Here is an 11,826-nt window from a genome sequence, read left to right on the forward strand (position 1 = left end):
CTTCTCGGTTCGAGTTTAGTCTTTGGGGCTTCATACGGGCGTGGCCATGGTAGTAGTGGTGGTAGTTGGGGTATGACCTGCTTTAACTGTGGCGGTGTAGGCCACAAGAGACATGAGTGCACCAGTGCGGCAAACGGGGGTTACCAGAGATCGGGACAGGGGAGTTTTTCTCAGGGGCCGGCACAGAGTTTTGCGAGTAACAGACCAGCTGGGTCATGGAGCAACCGGGGAGGTCAGAGTAACAATGGTGGAGGTGACCGCAATGGCGGTAATTCTTATCAGAAACCAGTTCCCAACACCAACAACAACCAGGGGGTCGGTGCTAAGCCGACTACTTCACCAAGATCTTGTCCGGGGAGGTGGGCGAAGACCGATGGAAAGTCATTTATGATGGACAAACAAGCGGTGAGGACGACGCACATGTTATCACTGGTACCTTTCTTGTTAATGGTGTTCACAACTTTGTTTTGTTTGATTCAGGGGCGTCTCAGTCGTTTGTATCTTCGAGTCATGTTAAACAGTTGGGCTTGAGAGAGTATGAGTCTATAAGTGAGAAAGTTTTTATACCTTCGGGAGAGTCTGTAACATGTGGGAGGTTGTTTAGGGATGTATCTTTGATAGTTAGGCAAGTTGATCTACCTGTAGACTTGCTTGAGTTTCCTTTAAACGGTTTTGAGATGATAGTCGGGATGGATTGGTTAGGAAAGTATAAAGCAAAGATAGACTGTCATCAAAAGAAAGTGTCTCTGAGAGGTCCTAAGGGCATTAGTGTGTCTTATCATGGATTTGTTGTCAAACCCAAAGTTAAGTTGATTGCAGTTGTGACCTTGAAGTCTTATCTGAGGAAGGGGTGCCCGTTGATCTTGTGCCATGTGAGAGATGACCGGATAGAGAGTCCGACAGTTGATCAGATACCAGTTGTGGGGGAATTTTCAGATGTCTTTCCAGAGGAGATTCCGGGGTTGCCGCCGAAGAGGGAGATAGATTTCACGGTTGAGTTGAAACCGGGGACGGGGCCAATCTCTAAGGCACCGTACCGGATGGGTCCTAAGGAGTTGGAGGAGCTCAGGAAGCAGTTGAACGATCTGATAGAGAAGGGATACATTAGACCAAGTGTATCACCGTGGGGAGCACCAGTTCTTTTCGTGAAGAAGAAAGATGGGAGCTTGAGGTTGTGCATAGATTACAGGGAGTTGAACCGAGTGACGGTAAAGAACAAGTATCCTTTTCCAAGGATAGATGACCTGTTTGATCAGTTGAGTGGCGCATCAGTATTTTCCAAGATTGATTTGAGGTCGGGATACCATCAGGTGAAGATTAGGGAGGTGGACATACCAAAGACAGCTTTCATGTCGAGGTATGGTCATTATGAGTATGTGGTGATGCCTTTTGGGTTATCTAATGCACCGGCTGTGTTTATGGACTTGATGAACAGAGTTTTCAGTCAGTTTCTAAACAAGTTTGTGGTGGTTTTCATCGATGACGTCTTAGTCTATTCCAAGACTAAGGAGGAGCATGAGGAACATCTGAGGATCGTGTTACAGACCTTGAGGGAACATGAGTTGCATGCTAAGTTGTCCAAGTGTGAGTTTTGGTTAGAGAAAGTTGCTTTTCTGGGGCATGTGATCTCTAAAGATGGGGTAGTTGTGGATCCGGCAAAGATTGAGGCAGTGACCAAGTGGAAAGCACCAAAGAATGTAGCTGAGATTCGGAGTTTCTTGGGTTTAGCTGGATACTACAGACGGTTCGTGAAGTATTTCTCCAAGATTTCTAGACCTATGACAGCTTTGATGAGGAAAGAGAACAGGTTTCGTTGGGATGAGAGTTGTGAGACGGCGTTCCAAACATTAAAGGAGCGTTTAACCACAGCTCCAATCTTAGCATTGCCTGAAGGGAGTGAGAACTTTGAGGTTTATACAGACGCCTCAAAGAATGGGTTGGGATGTGTGTTGATGTAGAACGGTAAAGTAATTGCCTATGCTTCTAGGCAATTGAAGCCTTATGAGGAGAATTATCCTACACACGACCTAGAGTTGGGTGCAGTAGTGTTTGCTCTCAAGATTTGGAGACATTACCTTTATGGGGCGACCTTTAAGGTATTTTCAGATCACAAGAGTCTCAAGTACATCTTCACTCAAAAGGAGTTAAACATGAGACAGAGGAGGTGGATGGAGTTGATTGGCGATTATGACATGGATACTATCTACCATGAAGGAAAAGCCAATGTTGTTGCAGATGCTTTGAGCAGGAAGAGTGTACATTCTTTATGTACCGCTATATCTTTGATGAGGTTGAGAGATGAGGTGGGGAAGTTTGGGATACATATGATGCAGAGAGGGGATGCCATGGGAGATTTGACAGTGCAGCCTGATCTTTATGATGATATACGAGGTAAACATGCTTTGGATCCTAAGATGGTAGAGTGGAGAGCTGGAGTAGAGAAAGGGACAGTGTCTAGATTCTCTATTCATTCAGATGGTAGTTTGAGGTTTGATGGGAGGTGGTGTGTCCCTAATGATGAGGAGCTGAAAAAGACAATCATGACATAGGCACATTGTACACCGTATTCGGTACATCCAGGTGGTGACAAGCTGTACAAAGATTTAAAGAACACGTTACGGTGGCCAGGATGAAGAAAGAAATAGCTGAGTTTGTGGCCCGTTGTTTGACATGCCAGAGAGTTAAAGGGGAACAGCGACGACCACAAGGTAAGATTCACTTTCTTGAGATACCTTAGTGGAAGTGGGAATCCATTTCTATGGATTTTATCGTAGGTTTGCCAAAGAGTCAACAGGGTAACAACATGATATGGATTATAGTGGATCGACTGACCAAGTCAGCTCATTTTGTGCCAATGAAAGATACATGGACTAAAGCACAATTAGCTATGGCTTATCGGAAGAATGTGCTAAAGTTACATGGGGTGCCTAAAGACATAATATCTGACAGAGATGCGAGGTTTATCTCCAAGTTTTGGAAAGAGTTACAGGAATCTTTGGGAATGACATTGAAGATGAGTACAGCATTTCATCCCGCAACAGATGGTCAGACAGAGAGAACAATCAAGACTCTTGAGGATTTGTTACGAGCTTGTGTGATGGACTTTGGTGGTAGCTGGGAACAGAGATTGGATTTGATAGAGTTTTCTTACAACAACAGCTATCACACTAGTATTGGCATGGCACCGTTTGAGGCCTTATATGAGAGGAGATGTAGGAGTCCGATCTGTTGGGATGACAGTGCTGAGGCAGTGGTTTTAGGACCAGCGATGGTACATGACATGGTTGAATAGATTAGGATGATCAGGGAGAGGATGAGAGCAGCTCAGGATAGGCAAAAGAGTTATGCAGATCTACATCGCCGGGATATCGAGTTTCAGATTGGGGACAAGGTTCTTCTGAAAGTGTCTCCTATGCGTGAGGTTATGAGATTTGGGAAGAAAGGCAAGCTGAGTCAGAAGTTCATAGGGCCATATGAGATCCTAGACAGGGTTGGAGAGGTTGCTTACCGTTTGTCTTTTCCGTCTTCTTTGGATAGGGTGCATAATGTGTTTCATGTATCTCGGTTGCGGAAGTATGTGAGTGATCCGTCACATGTGTTAGAGGCAGAGAGCATAGAGCTAGATGAGTTCTTGTCTTATCTTGAGGTGCCTAAGCAGATTCTTGACCGGAAGGTTAGGAAGACTAGGAGTGGTGAGACAGTTTTGCTTAAGATCCTTTGGTCTAATCATGAGGTAGAGGAAGCTACATAGGAGGCAAATGAGGTTATGAGAGAGCGTTACCCTTTCCTTTTTTATCAGGTATGTATGGTTATGGGGACGTAACCTTGTTTCTTTTAAGGGGGTAGGAGATGATCGCAAAGAGTCTTACACCCTTTTTGTGTTGTGTCGGTTTGTTTTGTAGTGGTTTGAGTCGGGTTGATTTTGGTTGGTAACATGTTTTTATGTTAAGTTTTATGTTGGTTGTTGTGTCGGGAGTGTGGTAGTATGTTTTTGTTTTGTTGTGGTTTGAACTTCGGGGACGAAGTTCTTTTTAAGGAGGGAAGACTGCAATACTACGGTTTTATGAGTCTCTGGGTACTCTATCGAGTGGGCCTTACTCTGTCGAGTAAGAGTGTTTTGGTTTTTAAAACAGTTTCTGTCTGTAGGGTACTCGATCGAGTAGCCTTGGTAGTCGATCGAGTAGGGAGCACTCGATCGAGTATGTTGGGCACTCGATCGAGTGGCTCGGTTTACGGGTAATGTTTTGTCGGGTTTTATTAATAATACGAATTAATATATAAATCTTTCCGTCATTTTCATAATACACTTTTATCAAACCTAATTCCTTCAAAAGAGATTTCAAACTACGTTCTTCGCATCGTTCGCATTATTGACAAATCTCGGAACTTGGGAGGTCGGAATCTATTGTTCTTTACATCCTTGTGATCCTTGCGTCGAAGGTAAGATCTACGTACCGATTTTATAGTATTTTATTAAAGTTGTTTAAACCCTAATTTGGGGATTTGGGGGTTTTGTTGGTTTTTGTGATTATTAGTAATTATGTGATCATATGTTAGGAGGAGAATTCGTAGAGGAGGCTTTTTGATAACAGTTGTTGAGATTGTCTGATTATTTTGCGTTCCAGGTAGGGTTTCCTTACTCAGTATTATTCACATATGTGTTGGTTGTGATCTATGTTTGTTGAGTATTATCATACGAGTATTGTGACGGTTGTTGGAATTGTTTACTGCTGGTAGTTATGATTGATTGTATTTGTCTGTGGTATTCGGGGTCCGTCCCTGGCTTAGTGGGGTCACTTGCGGGAGTGGCTTCACGCCCATTATTCGTCTTCTGTGGAACCCGCCACAGAAGGGATGTGCACATTAATGGATTTGGGTTATTCGCTCTATGGTATGAGCAGTGCTTAAGTGGGAACGGCTGCGGTCCCCCACTGGCGAAGTGGAGTAACCTGTTGCGACGGGTACTCTAGCAGGACTACACACTTTAGTGTGTAGTCGGTGATGAGGAGTTGATTGTGGAGTTTGGGTTGTGTGACGGATGAGATATGTTGGTTTCTGTCTTATAGTAGTTGTATATGTATGATTGTGTGAATAGTACTGACCCCGTTTTATTGTTTTAAAAACTGTGGTGATCCATTCGGGGATGGTGAGCAGTTGTTGAGCAGGTATGAGTCGAGACATATGGGCTAGCTGGGATGTGTCACCTTCAGATAATAGAGTCTTCCGCTGTAGCTTAAGTAGTTTATCAGACATTTGTTTAGTTGTTTAGACAGTTGGCTTATGAACATGTAAACCGTTTTTGGCAGTTTGGTTTTTGGATTGTATTCACTTTAAACTTTATACTATTTAAACGTTGTTTCTTTACTGTCTTTTGATTATCATTGCCTCGGAAAACCGAGATGGTAACAGCTTTATACCTGAGTGGTCCTGGTAAGGCACTTGGAGTATGGGGGTGTTACAAGACGGACCTTAATAGATATCTTGCCTCCCTGTGGAGATCGACCCGACCTCCCTAGCTATATTAGTTAGTGCCAGTTGGTTATTTTTTGTGGGTATACGACTAGCCTGTCAAATTTTGGCGTCGTTGCCGGGGAGGCAATAGCCCTATCTGTTTTAGTTTTCATTTATTTTTTTTATCCGTCTCATGGAATTTTTATTCCTTGAGACAGTTCTCATTTATCTCTTTCAGTGTTGTGTGTGCCCAGGTCAAACAGGTCGGAGTTTGTTTCAGCTAATCCTGAGCCAGAAAGACTATTTCGGGATAGACTTCGTCTGCAAAGAGAATGTCGAAAGGAATAATTGATTACTTTCGAGCGCGAGTTACAGCATTTTCTATTTGCAGAAGACCAGTCTTTTGAAGAAGACAATCTCATTTATGCCAACCAACCAGTAAAGATGCCGAATATTGCTAGTCACTCGGAGCCTAAAGCATCCTCTATTCCTAAGGGTTTCAACCTCCAAACTGAAGACGGCAACACCTTTGATATCTGACCGTCCTACATAAATCTGGTGGAGAGAAACTTGTATAGGGGTGTGGCGGGTGAAGACCCAAGGAAGCATATGGAGGTCTTTACTGATTACTGCTCTACTATTCCCGCTACAAAGGGAGTAACTTAAGACAAGATAACGGAGGTGCTTTTTCCTTTTTCTCTGACTGACTCAGCCCGTGAGTGGTTGACCGATCTTGACCGTACAGCTGCTGGTATCACCAACTGGGAGACTCTCGCACTTGCCTTCTACAAAAGATACTTCCCTCCGCAGCCCACTAATCAGCTGAGGGGCAAGATTACCAGTTTTAAGCAGGCACCTGATGAGACATTCTATGAAGCTTGGTGTCGGTTCAGGAAATTGGTGAGGTCTCTTCTTCATCACGGTTTTGATCAATGGTTCTTGTGTAACCAATTTTATAATGGGTTGTATGACGACCATAGAGCTATTCTGGATGCCTCATCCAAAGGAAGATTTCAGAAAAACATTGATGATGACAAGGGATGGGGCATTATTGAGGAGATGGCGACCCATTGTGCTGAATATGGGAACCCACGGACGATATTCGAATGGTCCATTTGGTTGATAACGCAGTTGTGGCTCAGCTGGGAGCCATGAATGCTCGGTTTGATAGATTGGAGCTGCAATCTGCTGGGGAGCCACTGACGATTCATCTATTGACTAGACAGGAAACTGTCATTTGTGAGAGATGTGGAGGCGATGACGGTCATACTGCTATTGACTGTCTTACTTAGAAGGAACAAGTCCTTGCCTTTCATCAATACAGGCAAGGAGGAGGTTCTTATTACAACAACCTGTAGACACCTCATTTCTGCATCCCTCGCAAACCACCCGGTGATGATTGGGCCGCATATTTGATTCGCGGAACGATTTGTGACAGTTCATAAGATTATCGTCAAGTGTTTGCTCAAATATTAAATGTCAACCTCTTAGTAGTCATCTACGTCCTGATACGGTCGTTTTGGCAGTAATTAGAGTACATTCGGAGTCCGGGTCAAAAACCGTCTCCATTTTCTGATAACTGTTAAATCCCGAGTCAGAATGTTCTGGAATGTTCCGGATATTTCTATTCCATATTTCATAAATTTTATCTTTTGGCAAATAATATCCCGTAATATTCACAAGATAATCGAATTATTTCCGTCCTACCATAACTCAAACGCGGAAATCTTTCTTCACGAGAGGAAACCTTCTCGGGAATAGACGCGGCGGCGCGCCGCGCCTCTTCCAAGGGACGCATGGGCTGCTGCGCCTCTTCCCAGGCCCTTCTTTGCATGATTTACGTATCTTTTTTATATCTTTCCGAGATTCACTTCCAAAGAGTCTCCGAAACCCTATTCCATCACGTGATTAGTATAAATAGGAGCCTTCGTTCCTCATATTTCTCACGCGAGTGTCCGCCCTTCTCTTCTCCCTTTGCATTCTAGACTTCGTTCTTACTAATTGGCGCCTACGTGCTTGGACTTCCGACCACGTAAGCTCGGATCTTTCCGGGTACCAGCCTCTCCGTTGCATGACCGACCAATTTGACCAACTACACTCAATCAACTTAAATTAATCAATCGTTTTCCTCTTACGAGGGCACTCTCTTTGCATTCGCGTCGAGCATTCACTAGTCGATATCTTAGTTCATCTCGTTTCGTCAACATGTAAGTCTGAGGGTGTATAATCCTCTTTTATTTATTGTATTTTTACTTTATCGTATCACTCATGTAAGATTTATGTCGAAAACACCGTTAAAATCGATTTCTAAAACCCTTCGTTAAAACCTGTTTTTGCGGATTTCCGATGAAGACAGATGACGTCGAGAAAAGACGCAAAGAATCGCTGCGCCTCTTCGAAGGAGCGCAGTTCTGCTGCGCCTCTTCGTGAGGCTGCCGCAGTTCCTGCTTCTTTTCTTCTTCTTCGTTCTCTGTAATTCGTGTGTTTTGTTTTGTTTCGTTTATTTTCTTTAATTCTTCATCACAGTAGTTTAATATTCACATGTATATTTTAATCATCATTCATTAATTCACATGTTTAATTCATAAGTCCGACCTTAAATCCTAAATAATCCATATTTACGGGTTTTCGTCATTAAATTCAATTCCGGGTTGTAGAGATTCAATTTGTTCGTATTGAGTTTCTGGGATTCGTCTTTGATATAATTTTCATCTGTTTATTCGCATGTTCGTCACATATTCGTTGTATATCCATCGTATCTAACCTAGTTAATTGATTTCAATAGAGGACTCATTCATTAACATCGCTCCTTCTCGTGATTAATTCATTTACATCCGTCTCCTTCATGTTTTACTGTTTTTATGACCCATTCATGTAATTAATCTGTTAAATCACTTTCATCCGAGTCAAATAATTTAATCAATCCTTTAAAATTAACAATTAACATTAACGATTTGCAGTTCCGGCTTCACAGCCAGAACTCACCCTTGGAATGACGCAAAGAATCGCTGCGCCTCTTCCAGAGGGCGCGATCTGCTTGCTTTGTTCCAGATGATTTCTGTCCCTGAATTCCGTTTCTGCTTTGACCTAGTTAGTTTACGTAATTAATTAACTAATATTCGTATTATCACCCTAATTCCTGTGCGTTAGTTTATTTATTTCTTTCATTCTTTTTTTCCTTTTTCTCAAATCATCCGTTTTAAAGGTATTTTCGACATAAATCGCCTATTCCAATGTAATTATTGTAATTTTTTCTTTTATTTCATTTATCCTATTTCTTGTATGCTTTCACATGTAAATCAACATTAAATCCAACTTCGACCTAATTGTATGATTAAATTAATTGTCAACCGACTTAGTTAAATTCTTCACATGCTAGGATTAAAACTTGGATGTTGCATTGCATGCATATAGCCGACGATATATCGAGTATGAATAACTTCCCTAATCATTAGTAGAGGCCGCTATCGAGGCGGGCGGGATTAGGTGTTCGATCAAAAGAGCTTCCTAATACGTACCCTCACCCCTTACTCCAGATCTCCGTGAGCACCCGTGTTCATTGGCATCCACGAGAGTCATTCTAGACATAGAATGCTAAGGTTAACGATTGCTTAGTGTTCATGTCACTACTTTGTGTCTTGACATGACACGAGGTATTCGAACGGTTCCAATTTCCCATAAAAATTGGTGGCGACTCCTTACAAAATGCAGACGCTTGTTTCGTTTCTCACCAAGCGCCCCGTGGCGGCCCGTCCACCACGCTTTGGCGACTCCGCTGGGGATAATACACTTACGTGTAGCAAGGGTGAAACTTGAACAAGGTTAGGGAATAAGTTTGTACAAGACAATTGTCGGTTTTCATAACTCGATCTTTCTAGACCGTTTTATTCGGCCTTCCTAGGCCCAACCCAACCCATTCGACCAATCGTCCCGTCCAAACGGTCCTAATTCTTATTTGGGCCTAAGGATGGATAGCGATTGACGTCATCCATACCATGATGCTTACTCTTGTTTGTATCAAGGACCTTCACTACTTGAGGAAATGGACTAGGAATCGGCCTTACTCTTGTTTGGCACGAGCCTCTCCACAAACTTCGGGTTTGATGGTTCGGTATGGCAACCCACCCTTTTAAACCAAAACCCTTTTAAATGCACTCAGCATCCCGTTATAATGCTTGTATAAATGTGTAAACCTTACGTGATCACCACTTCTAAACAAAACCATGACGAATTTTCAAAAAAATCAAAATCCTCATTTTCAAACAAGAATTTCGAAAAAGTAGGCCTTTAATTAGCGCAAAATCCGGTCAAAACTCTGTCCGTTTGTCGCGTCAAAATTCGGGCCACAAGCCCATTTCAAAACCTCACTTCAAGTCCACTCCTACAACTACACTACAGTTGACTAGGACACACATTTTCAAAGACCTTGTCTTTCTTCAAAACTCACTCAACACAAGTGGCACACACCCACTTCACGAGTCAAAACTTTTCTTCTTTTAGCAAGTGTGATAGAATGGTCGATCGCGTTTTGATTCGTCGCCGATCTCTTATCCAGTTCCCAAGATGCCTGGGTCAAGTGATGAAACAAACCTCCAGCAAATTCAAGAAAGTAATGATCGAATCCTAGCCGCGATAACCCAAATGCAAATCACTCAGGAACAAACCTATGACCGCCTTGAACTTATCGAAGGCCGCATCTTTGATGTAGAGGGAAAGTTGCCTCCCCCTAAAAGCGAAGTACTACGTTTCTCCGATGACGAGTCTAAAGGTGAGAATCCTGTCCTAGGAACAACCGCAGCTGAGAAAAGACTCCAATACCTAGAGGAACAATTGATGTATCTCAAGGGGGATGACATTTATAGGGAAAACAATCGCAAATATGAAGCCGTCAATTCCAAATTACCCACTAACTTTAGCATGACGGATATCCCTAAGTTTAAAGGACATGAGAACCCTTTGAACCACATCCGCGCCTTCAAGGACTACATGTCTATCAAAGGCATCAAACCCGAGATGTTCTTAAGGATCTTTCCTTCATCTCTTGACACCATTCCGAAGCAATGGTTCTACACTTTAGATCACAAAAAGGTCGCTACTTGGGAAGACGCCGCGATCGAGTTCTCGAAACAATACGCGGATAATGTCGAGATCCAAGTCAACATGCGTACTCTAGAGGTTCTTACCCAAAATGACAAAGAAGGATTCACCGACTTTCTAAGTAGGTGGAGGAAGACTAGTACTCAACTAGTTGAACGCCCGGATGAGGCTACCCTCGTGGAAAAGTTCGTGGATAATCTCAAACCCATATATGCCAACCATTTGAGATATCAAAACATCAAGACTTTCAAGGACTTAACTGTACTAGGGACGCGAATTGAAGATGACATCCGTAAAGGACTCTTGTCCAAAACGGTAGGAAGAGGATATCAAGGGTCCACCAGTCGTTCATACGGCTCAACTAGCAAGACCGACGAAGTTAACCTTCTCGAGCCATCCAAGAAAACTAGCCCACCAAGGAAGTTCACAAACCTTGGGGATACGTACTCCAACGCTCTAAAAAGGCTAATGAAGCAAGGTAAACTCCAACCCATTGGACCTACTCCCGAACCCGAAAAGAAGTCAAAATTCTGGGATGAAAACTCCTACTGTGAATACCATAGGGGCAAAGGGCACGACACAGAAAAATGCTACAAGTTGAAACACGTGCTTCAAGATATGATTGAAGATGGTCGACTTCCAATTCCACCAGGAGGTAAGCCCAACAACACTCAGAATCCTCTTGGAGTTCTAGTGATTACAAGTGACGAATCTACCTTAGATTGCTCACACCTCATTTCTCCCACCGAAAATGAAATTCATGCAATTGAGAAAGAAAGGCTCTACTCTACTATCTCCCCTACCATTTCCAACTTCATCACATGGGCAAGGAGTGTAGATAGACAAGTGTGGGAACTAGAAAACATGGTAACAACCTTACGCAATCCCAATGCAATGCCTAAAGAACGTGTACCATTGATCTTCTCTCAAAATGCCACTATGCAAGAAGTAGTCACCGTGGTCGATAAACTAGTCGATCAAATCATACGACTAGAAAGTGATATCATGAGAATGAAGGAACTAGCTGCAATCAATGGGGTTTGGGCCGATGACGATGAAGACGAATACCTCATTGAAAACTCCTTGGTCAAGGAAATAGTCCAAAATGGTGAAGACCAAGATGTGGATCACCTAACTCGTTCGGGTCGCCCATATCAAAGCACTACTCAAAACGGTCCGACCAACGTCATCACACCAAATGACAACGAAGATGACCCCACGTATCATTTGCTCAAGCAATTACAGAAAACCAAGGCTGATCTTTCAGTCTGGCAACTA

The 11,826-nt window shown here is 43.0% G+C and overlaps 1 non-coding gene across 1 annotated transcript; it reads right to left on the reverse strand.

The window, feature by feature from the left end:
* Positions 1-6,270: 6,270 nt before the first annotated feature.
* On the reverse strand, positions 6,271-6,374 carry LOC141593342 (small nucleolar RNA R71). Its single transcript, XR_012521432.1, has one exon. It is a non-coding gene; the product is annotated as a small nucleolar RNA R71 (small nucleolar RNA).
* Positions 6,375-11,826: the final 5,452 nt, after the last annotated feature.

Source organism: Silene latifolia, chromosome 7 (assembly GCF_048544455.1).
Source record: "Silene latifolia isolate original U9 population chromosome 7, ASM4854445v1, whole genome shotgun sequence".
NCBI classification, from domain to species: domain Eukaryota; kingdom Viridiplantae; phylum Streptophyta; class Magnoliopsida; order Caryophyllales; family Caryophyllaceae; genus Silene; species Silene latifolia.